Raw genomic sequence first — 11,409 nt, 5'->3', positions numbered from 1 at the left:
TTGCAAGGAACCAACCCAAAAAACTTTTGAGAGATGTATTGTTGTGGGCCCCACAACTACCATGTTTCTTTGTGCCCGCAGGCAAGATACTTAAACGCAGGCAAGCGCCACTTTGCAGCCATGGCTCGCCGGAGTGGCAGCGTCCCCAACACTCTGACCCTCTCCCCCCATTTGTCACCACAGTCGGCGACGTCACCCCAACTGCCTAATGGCGCCCTCCCACGCTCCCCAACCCTTCCCTTCTTAGCCAAGTACCTTTCCCTCCCTCCCCACCTGCTCCACCCCCTCCTCCACGCGACAAGTTTCTCCCCTTCCCCTTCAAAGTGGCACGCTCCCATTGGGAGCACACACTCCCTCCCTACCCTCCTCCCCTCGTTTTCACAGACCCCTCCTCCTCTTCCACCACCACCACCACATTCTTTCCCAGCCATTCTTCCCATGCCTTGCGTCTCCTTTCCACATTGCAAGAATGTGGTTGGAGACTCCATGCCTTGACTCTCCTTCCTCCCCACATCCCACCTCTTCACCTATAGACACCCTTCTTTCATTGCCCACCAATGACCATGACCCACAACACCCACTTCTTCATTTTCCCTTTCCCACTCCTGATTACTCAATCTTGCAGCCCCTTGTGGATAACACCAGCATTGATGGTGGCGTTTGTAATGCTGTTTCTGACCACCTTCCCGATCCCAATCTATGCCCTCACCAATTTTGCAGCAATGCTGGTGATGAGAAGGATGGTAATGCTTATGGTGGTGGCTTTGGGAACGCATCATGGCCTTTTGGACTGTTTATAACGAAGGCAGCAAGGAGCAAGAGAAGGATAGCGAGAAAGAACAGCCCGAGCTTCACTCGTTACACCAGGAGCAAATCCCCCTCATGGAAAGCAAGCAGATCAAAGAAGAAAGAGGCAAATGGTACCACGAAGAAACATTTGGTCCTTCAAGACCAATCTCTCAACAAAGTGGGTTTTTTATTTTTTTTAATTTTTTCAACACCTTTTTTTTAGTTTAATTTTTGTATTTAGCTTCTATTCTAAAATAGGTTAACTTGGCGTTTCAATAGAATTTAAGACTACTATTGCAGAAGGAGCTCAAGAATAGTGACGTAAGCTCTCTTGGAAGAGTTATAATACCAAAGGTTGTACCCTTTCCCTGTTTCTCATTTTCCCTCCTTTCCACTCTTCTACTTGTGGTCATCTTTATTTCTTATTACAGAAATAGATGCTACATACTTTGTAAAGTCAATTCTTGTTGATCTGTACATACTGCAACTTCATAGTTCAATATTGAGCAACTCTGATTTCATTTCAACATTGAAACAGAAAGAAGCAGAGGCAAATCTTCCTTCACTTGCAGACAAAGAGGGGATTAAGATCAATTTCACGGATATGGAGAGTTCCCAAGCTTGGAACTTGCGATACAGGTTAATCTTTTCAATTTTTTACAGCTACTAATCAAGCCATTGGCTTACTGCACTTCAATGCGTCTTTGACTGCACATTGCCCCAAAGGTCTATATTGATGTGGGCTGTTGACATGAGCTAGGAGTTTATAGGTCCTATAGATATCTCGAGACTTGGAGGGAAAGAATATGCCACCTCATCTTCGACCATTCATCATTAGAGAAGTGTTAGATCTGGCCACAAGTTTTCAGGTCCATGTTAACATCTGTATAGCCGGCATCACAGAAAACCATACCTGAACCCATCTTCACCGTTCATCTAAGCAACCGATGGCGTAGATCAAACACTTGATTTTGTGGGTCCCCATTGTAAATGCTTGAATTTTTTTTGAGGGGAATAAATGCTTGACTTCAAAAGAGCAAATTTGAAATGTTAAGAACACTGTTGGTTGTAGTGTATTATGGTACATCTTTTTTCTCCCTTAGAACTGCACAGCTTCGTCCGTCTCTCTCTCTCTCTCTCTCTATATATATATATATATATATATAATGGGTTCCTTAGGCCTCTTTTTTCGTTAGGTCTGGTTAGGCCCGTTCAAAAGTAATATTTTTAAGTTTTTTTTCTCACGTACACCGTAGATGTGATCTACAGGTTTTGTTTAGTGGGAGCCAGCTTTTGGATTGCCAGAGTTTGACCTGTATATAGGTTTTTCCGGTGATCCAAAATCAATGGCTATGAAGCACCAGTTTTTCCTGGCTCATAAAAACATGTTTTTTTGTTGAAAAAACATGATCCAGAAGTTAATTCTCACTAAATCAAACATGCTAAACAAATCTAACGTTCAGATTTATCATAAAACACTTAAAACCTACGGGGCAAAATGGGAAGAACGAGAAATGGGGCCTTTATATATATATATATATATAGAGAGAGAGAGAGAGAGAGAGAGAGAGAGAGTTGAACTATAACCATCAACATTGCGAAAAACAGGTTCAACCAACATTGAACCTGCCGGAAATACAAAAAAGGCCCAAGGCAAGCCTAGAAGCCCTAAAAAGAAAGCAAGATACAAATACAGATGATCGACGAGCGTCACCCTGGTTCAGGAGGTGTCAATGGGTGTTGATTGCACTAAAGCTCAGGAAGGCTGATGTGCAGAATGGCGTACACATGTGCCAATATCAAGTTCACTAGTTTATTGAAAACCGCTGGAATATGCCAAAAAATGGTGTTGTTGCGGGTCATCCAAACGGCCCACCAGGACGAGAGAAGCCAAGTTCGCCAAATAATCTGCCATTTGTTGCACTGACGTATTGGTTGAGGACCCCACAACAAGTCATTGGCAAACGATTCTTGGCGTACGCTGACCACAAGCTTATTTCAGGTAACCTTAAAGATGTTTTGAAATACAGTGCACTTCTAAAAAAGGTGAAACACAGTTTCTTCGGCCGCCTCGCACAACACACATTTACTCGAAAGCTGGAATACGATGGTTTTGAGGAAGCTGTCAGTCTGCACCCGATCGTGAAGGATGAGCCATGCCAGGAAACGAGATCTAGGAGTCGGTCCCTTGCCCTAGATAAGGTTTGTCAGGAATCGATCCACCCCCGAAAGAAGGAGAGAGAGGTAACATTCTTTTGTGCGGAAAGAGCCGTTAGGAGCAAAGGCACGTCTTAAGAACTGGGACTGCAAGTCAACAATGCCATTATTTGAAAGAACCGCAGACCAAGCTTGGATCCATGAGTGACGAAGCTTTGACATTGCTTACTGATTCACGCGAGTGGCCCCAACCAACGATTCCACATTTCCGTATTTAGCAAGAAGAACGGTTGCGTACGAGGACCCATGTTGGTGCGCAAGCCAGCTCTGCTTCACGATGAGAATCATACTCCTCAATCTGGGGTCCTTGATTCCCAAACCTCCCCTATAAAGAGGAAGTCTTAGGGTTTCCCACCCTATTAGGTGGTGCTTGTTGTTGGGACCACTTCTAGACCACAGTAAGTTCGCCAAGACCCGAGATAGCTTCTTACTAACCCCCAGAGGCATCAGGAACATTGACATAACAAATTCTGGCATGACGTTTAGGACGTGCTTGATGAGAGTCAGTCTATCCACGATAGAAAGGTAGGAAGCTTGCCAGGCCGAAATTTTATTCTGAACCTTTTGAAGAGTCGTGCTCCAGGCTGCCTCTGTGACCCTGCTTAGTTGAAGCGGCAGACCCAAATAAGAAAATGAGTTCGTTACTGTGCATCTGAAAATCCGCTAGCTCATGGCTAGTATCGACTGAGGGGCATTTACCAAGGACAAACAACATTTATCATAGTTCATAGATAAACCTGACATCGACAGGAAAAAAAAGACAAGCTTGAATCTTAACATTTGTTGGATTGAAGCCCTTCCAAAGATAATCATATCGTCGACGTAGGTCAGGATATGACACGGGAACTTCGGTATACCGAGTGACTCAATTAGACCACACTCCACTGCCCTCTTAACCAAAACCACAAGGCCCTCAGAGACTACGTTGAAGAGTAAAGGAGACAGGGGACAACTTTGCTAAGACCACGACAAAGTTTGAATTGCTTGCCCCTTACTCCATTGATCTGAGTTTGTGACTAGGCATTGGTAACCAGCTCCTGTACCCAGCTAGAGAAACGTCCGCCGAAGTCCAAATTTGCCAACGTGTTGAAAAGGAACGACCAATGAACCGAGTCGTAGGCTTTATGGAAGTCAAACTTAAGAGTGAAGAAAGCTCCCCGCTGATCTTGAGTGAATGCAACACTTCTGTGGCCAAAATGAAAGAATGTTGAAGCCTTCTATTAGGGATGAAGGTAAACTGAGTGTCCGAAAAAATCCTAGGAGCGACTAACCACATTCTATTTGCCAAAACTTTTGCGATAATACGGTATAAACCTCCTAACACAAAAATAGGGCGGAACCACGAGATGTTCGATGCGGCAACCTCCTTGGGAATAAGATACATAATGGCGAGGTGAGAATGAATCAGCAATTGGCCGTTGTGATGAAACTCCACGAAGACACTAAGGATGACATTCTTAACGCATTGCCAGAAAATGCGAAAGAAATCCGCGGGATACCCATCAAATCCTGGAGCTTTCCACCCAGACGAATCCCGCACAACCGAGAAAATTTCGTCTTCAAAGAACGACACCTGAATCGACTTTGAGAGAACCCGATCCATGGACAAGAATAATGTACTACCCATAGCGCCGCCTGCCGCGCGACTGCAGGAATACAGGTTAGTGAAATAGTTGGTGACAACATGAAGTACCTGATCGCCCGAGTAGGAGACACCGTCGATAGACATAGAAAGAATCGCATGACTTTTATGCCTAGGAGAGGCGAAAAAATGAAAGAACCTTGTGTTCCAGTCACCTACTTTAAGCCAAATCACCCTTGACCACCAAGAGCGACTGATTGATGTTAGACAGCTCGCGTTCTCACTCTCCCATATTTTGGAATTTGATTATGTTATTCGAGACAAGCCAAGATTTGATATCGCAAGATAACCGAAACAGTTTAACCATGCACCGTGATGCCGCCCGATCCGCATAGCAAGGTCTATTCCAAGATTGTTGGACTAACGACTCGAAACCTGCCTTCTTAAGCCACCATTGCTCAAATCTGAAGGTTCTGTTGTCGGAGAAGCCTTGACTCCATCAGATAACAATCTGACTATGGTCCGAGACAGGAGGAAGAAGGTAATAAGAAATGCCATTAATAGAGTTCAAAAGATTTGACGATACGAGCACCCGATCTAGCAGACGGAAGCACAGTCGAGAACGTCGATTGGTCCAAGAGAACACTTCACCTGCATGTGGGACGGGGTGCAGCTGGTTCATCTGAATAAAATTTTGGAAGTCCCTCATTGAGGTCGAGAAGGAAACCGGAAGGCTTGAGTCGGTTGGTGACAGAAGGCAGTTGTAATTACCCATGATAATATGTTGGTCCCCGAAAGTAGCAATGACCCTATTAAGGTTCGACCAAAACTCCACCCGTCGAGAGTTGCAGTTGAGACCGTAAACCATTGTGACCACAGTTGGCGCCGACTTAGGCGGGAGTGGAAGAGCGATGGATATGAAAAATGTTCCTACGTCAACCTGGTGTAAGTCTAGAAAATGCTTCCCAAGGATGAATAGACCTCCCACATAGTTAATCGCAGGCTTGAAGAAAAAATCTGTACCACGCCAAATTTCAGAGATGATAGAATGTGAGATAACCGTCATCTTTGTTTCGCAAAGGGCAATGAGATCGGGCTTTTCTTGACGGATCCAACTTGCCAGGAAAAGACGTTTAGAGGGGCAATTCAGGCCCCGAATATTCCAATACAAGAACTTCATAACTGAAAATCTGGAAATCCCCTCGGAGTGCGGATCCTCATAGACCGCCTCGGAGAAACCCCCAACTCGTCGGATGGAGAAAGCAGAGGGCAACGACGTCTCCTGATTTGGGGACCACCCTGCCCAGAAGGAGAGAACCCCCCAACCAAAATAGGAGGTTGGATGACGTCAGGGCTACGCCACTCAGTCTCGACCAAGGTCGGAAAAACATCAACGATAGCGGCGAATGTTTCACGCATAACTGAATCAACGCTTCATAACTGTGGTTGAGGAAGCGATAAGTCTATACGCTGAGCGACTTTGACCACGAACAAACCCATATAGGATGAGATAGGACTGCTCGGTGCTGGCGTAGCCGCAATAGAATGAGGGACCGAGGAGTGGTAGCTTCCGTGACTATCGAAGGGGCACTCTCCAGAGGAAAAAGAATTGTCCACAGTAGACGTAGCCCTGCAAATCATGGATAGCAGAGGAGGATTGACAATACTGGAGGAGACCAGGCAAAGCGGATAAACGATGCCTTTGACAGAGATGACCGAAACCAAGGCTAAAAGGCCATCCACAAGCCTGCAGAAAGAACAATATTGGACCGAGGCTCCAGAACAAGGCAATGTATTGGTCCATGCAACAAGCAAAGCCTCCGCTAGAAATAACCTCTGAGGCACCATGGAGACCCCGTAAACGTGCTGCTAGAGCTGCCACACACACCAATCCTGATAACCAAAAAGGAAAAAGGCGTTCCCTAAAAAAAAAGATAACCTCCGAACGACGAGCCCAGAAAGGAGACAATAACGGATGATGATGCCGGCGAGCTCTTACCCCGAGGCAAAAAATAACCACACCCAGACTCAACAGCACAACGACCACCCAATTGCAGAGCGAGCCCGTACGCCAACGCCACCAAAGGAGAGCAAAAGGTCGACAAAGGACGTTGAAAAACCCTGCCCGCCCACGTGGACCCCGCGGCGTCGGACAAGTGCCCCACCGTAGCCACTGGTAGTCGGCGTGCACAGACATCGACGGTCCAGCGCAGCCACCAAAGCAAAGAAAGGCGAGGACTCGGCCTAGGCAACGTGGTGGGACCGCCTACCTTACCTATATCCTTAACACCACCTTGGAAAAAGAAAAAAGGGAAAGAATCGGAAAGGTACCTCCGCCGAATAGAAAAAGGCAACTCTATCGCAGCCACCCCAGAGCACGCATCCTGCAACCCCAACCTGCCATAATCAACGAAAGACACGCCTTCAGTAGCATACGGGATCAATGAGTTGAGACTCATAGGTGCAAGCTGTTCTGACTCGTTCTGACCTGCAGATGTGTTCAGCATAGCTAATTTGTTAGAGAACGGCCTTTGGATAGTGTTTCTTTGGAAAGAAAAATCTTTTTTTATGTCATGAAAATTTGGTACATTTACTACCATTGATTTTTGAATCACAAAAAATACCTGTATGTACACCAGATTCCAATGATTCAAAAGTTGATCTCCACCAAACTAGCCATGTAGATCATATATATGTAAGGTTAGATTCACTTAAAAAATCACCATTAATAAGATATTGCTCATTTTAACTCATCAATATGGTATGCACATCCGCACCGTGAACTTCTATATATATATATATATATATATATATATATATATATATATATATATATATATATATGGGTTAATATTTGGTGTTATTAAAGGCACAAAACTATTTAAAATCATAGGTTCAAGCTTTATCGGTTCAATCTGACCATATAAATGTGTTCAACATGGTTTGTTTGCTAAAGGATCAAATCTTGGTTTGTGTTACTTTGATCTAAAAGTATGATTTTTTAAGTTGTGAAATTTTTGTGCATTGTAGGTCTCGATTTTTGAAGCTCTTAAAAAACCTGCTTCATATATATATGTGTGTGTGATGTTGAAAAACACTTTGGACAGACAGAATACCCCTTGTATCGAACTTTGACATTGTGATATTCCAGCAAGGATTAGAACTGTGGTAGTCCCATGTTAGGTGACACACTATGGTCACCCCTAGCTAGGATGGCGGAACCCTGGTGGGCAATTTGTGTGAGTTTTGGGTATTATATGTTCACAGATGTTTGCATCCTAAACGTTTACAGGGTTATTCAATAGTATTCCTTGCTTATTGTTTGTTTGCGATATCACTTCTCTGCAGGTTTTGGCCCAACAACAAGAGCAGGATGTATGTTCTGGAAAATACCGGTACACCATTGATTCCTTTCAACTTTCAAACTATTATTCCACTCATAAATTGTAATAGATTGGGCCATCAATCATTCATATAACAGGGGATTTTGTAAGGAAATATCATCTTCATAGTGGAGATTTCATCTTACTGTTCCGGGATGATGAAACCCGTCAATTTGTAAGTTCTTTCTTGTTCTGTTCCACTGCTCTGTCTGCACTAAAATTGAATCCTTTAAGCCACCAGCCATTAAATCCAGTGTTATCCTTTTCTTCATTGTCATGCTGGACTCTGGTACTAAATTGTTAACTGATGACCATGAATAATATCTAAAAGTAAATCCAAACAGGTTGGTGCTAGCATGCATGCTTTACTAGAGTTTTGTAGGCTTTATCAGAAAAGAAATGAAGGAAAAAAGAAAAGTGTAATGGAGTGACTTGAAAAATCTGCAAATATTTATAGGTGGCAGCAAAATATTCTTGCAACTTTAAACTCAGAACTGAACTAGGATTTTTTTTTTTTCAATTTAGGCATAGATAGTGTACTGGATCCAGTCATCCCTAACGTCATGCCCTAATGCCATGCCATCCGAGGATCTTAGATATTGAAAAACAGTTGCCAAGAACTTTTACTCATATATCCATCATTGACTTTATCAAGTCCTCGCCAAAAGACAACAAGGCATTAGAGGATATCCTCCACAAGATCAAAGTCTCCAGATCCACTGAGCCAAAAAATCTTTCTGCCCTGGTTTCACAAGTCATGACGAACCCCTTAACCTTCTCTGAAGAAGATGCACCCAAGCCTGTCTTGCTAGTTGTTTTGATCAAATCTAACCCCATAGATGTGATTTACATTGTTAATTTAGTGATCGGCGTTTAAATAATTGAAAGCTAACCTGTGTGCATGATTTTCTGATACAAATCAGCGGGCGGACTTAAAAACACAAAAAAATTATGATATAAAAATTATGTTTTTTGTAAAAGAAATTAAGGAGTCAATTTGTGTGAAATTGATCATGCTGACTCCATCTATATGGTCAGATTAGATCAAAGCAACTTGTAACAATGAGATTCCAATGCAGGGATGACGATAGAGGATGTCTGGATCCCATTCTCATTCCCAAAGAAAAAGCAATAACGGCTTTTAAACCATAGACACAAATATCTGCATTTTTTCTAAGTACGAATATAATCTTGAAAAATGTGATAATTTCAGAATATCATCTATTTTCAAAATATAATGTTTTTATCATGATATTATCAGATTATTATCTTGATATTTATTTGTTACATATTTTTAATATTTCAATGTTTTTCTTTTATTTCTATGTATTTTCAAAATTTAAAAATACCAACATTTTCCTAAGATTCTCTCAAGATATTTTTTTTTTAATTTATCGCAAAGTTTCCTTTGCCCAGAAAATCCCGATAACTATATTTGACTATGTTTTAAACTTGGAAACAGTTCATATCAGCAAGAAAGTCAGAGGGATCATTGTCTTCTACGTGCAATTGGAATGATGAGATACTAGAGGAACAGAGTGATGGTTTAGTCCTCTCAGATACTTCCAGTAATCTTGATCAACATGTCAGAGAGCTCACTATAGCTACTGGTAACAGTGGCAACGACGATGTTGGCATGAAGTTAGTGAGGCAACCATCTATAGAATTTGGAGGAGAAGATGGTGCTGAATATGCCGAGGACATCTTTGGTAGTTGCAGTTCCATCATGTCCTGCATGTCCGACCTCCATGATTGGAACTTCGGCTCGCTGGAGAGGTTCGATAGCTTCGAGGACAGTGATCTCTCCCTCTACAACCAAATGTTGGACATGGACGAATTTGAGGCCAAGAAGCTTGGCTAGCTCTCTCTTTCTCTCTCTCTATATGTTCTTGTGTTTGTGAATGCCTGTTGTAGCAGTAATTTTTTTAGCAGCGTATGGTTTTTAAGGTTAATAATTTGCTCTTCTCCTTGTTGGGAGAAGATCCAGTACCTGAGCCAAGTAATTAAAGTACTTGGCCCACAAAAAATACAGAAAATCGTTGCACGAAAATTGCTTCATGCAGTGTCGAGTAGTCAACAACTTTGTTAAGTACTCAGCACAATCATTGCATCTACTCTCATTGGTGGTATGGGAAAATTGAAACGTATTCCCTACATCTCTCAAAAAAGAAATGTATTCCCTACTGTGGTGGTAACAATCTGACACATTGTACTGGCTGTTCTATGCTTGGAATATTTCTTGTTGCTCTCTAGAAATTGATGCCAGAGAGATTAAATAAGCAGTCTAGTCCTAAGAGGAAGTAGAGATGTTAAATGTCAAGTAGCTTGATCAATTGCTAGTAATGTGGGGTTTAAAAGGTCCGGTCAAGATGTACCTTAAAATTGAGTTTAAGAGATTTGGTGGCATGTGTTTTATAATTGTGGATGCTCTTGTCTCTCGTTTTTCTTATGTTAATAGGGTGATTGCTCGCCTTTCAATTAGGATACACAACATGCATGTTCATATATATATTATCTTTTTAATATAATCTTTTTTTTCATGGGGGCTTCTATATATGGTGGTATTGTACCACCATAGCTTTTGGTGATATACACTTGATGTACTTAGATCTAAGTGCCAAAAGCAAAATCTAGCCATTGGATCATGTTTAACATGTTCTATTTATTACTTTTATGTGATAAAGTAGACTCGAATATGATGTTTTATACTATCTTTAAACCAATCTTATTTTCATGAATAGTGAGCTGTTGATTTTGACCCTCCTTTTTCTTAGAAGAAATTTTCAACCATCCTAAAAATGGAATCTTGTGGTGTATTAGACATGATGAAACCTTTTAATATAGTAAATAAACTATGCTAAGCGCATCTTGCATTGTTTGGTTTACCATTTGATGGCTAGATCTATACAAACAATACTATGCATACTGTACAATGATACCATATGGTACAGAACCACCATATATTTTTCCTTTTTTCATTCATAAATGGTATCATGGTACAGAACCATCATATGTTTTCCCTTTTTTTCATTCAAAATAAAAGTTTGTCTATGTTGGGTCTATTGGATGCATAGGCGAGTTGAAGTAGAGAGGATCTTGCCCAAAGCACATTGGGTAGGACCCCATGGAGGCAAATCGGGAGATATTGGTGCCAAAATGCTCTTGTTCTGTTCATCCTAGAGTGAACAGCACTGCAAGCAGTTAGAACTGAAAACGATAAAGAAAGAAAACACGAAGAAGAAACGATGATGTTCAGCGGTTAACGTGGTTCGGTGTCCCCACACCTACACACGATAGTTTTGGTCTCTCACGCATGTGACGTTAAAGGGAATTACACAATTTTAAGAGATTTGATGGATCTCTCAGGATTACAACCAACTTCAGTTATGTTACATTTGATATCTATATCAAATGAGATTCCAATTGATATATCCTGAG

This window comes from Nuphar pumila, chromosome 11 (genome assembly GCF_984573655.1).
Source record: "Nuphar pumila chromosome 11, dmNupPumi1.hap1.1, whole genome shotgun sequence".
In the NCBI taxonomy this organism is placed as follows: domain Eukaryota; kingdom Viridiplantae; phylum Streptophyta; class Magnoliopsida; order Nymphaeales; family Nymphaeaceae; genus Nuphar; species Nuphar pumila.
Note: the sequence above shows the minus strand (reverse complement) of the source record.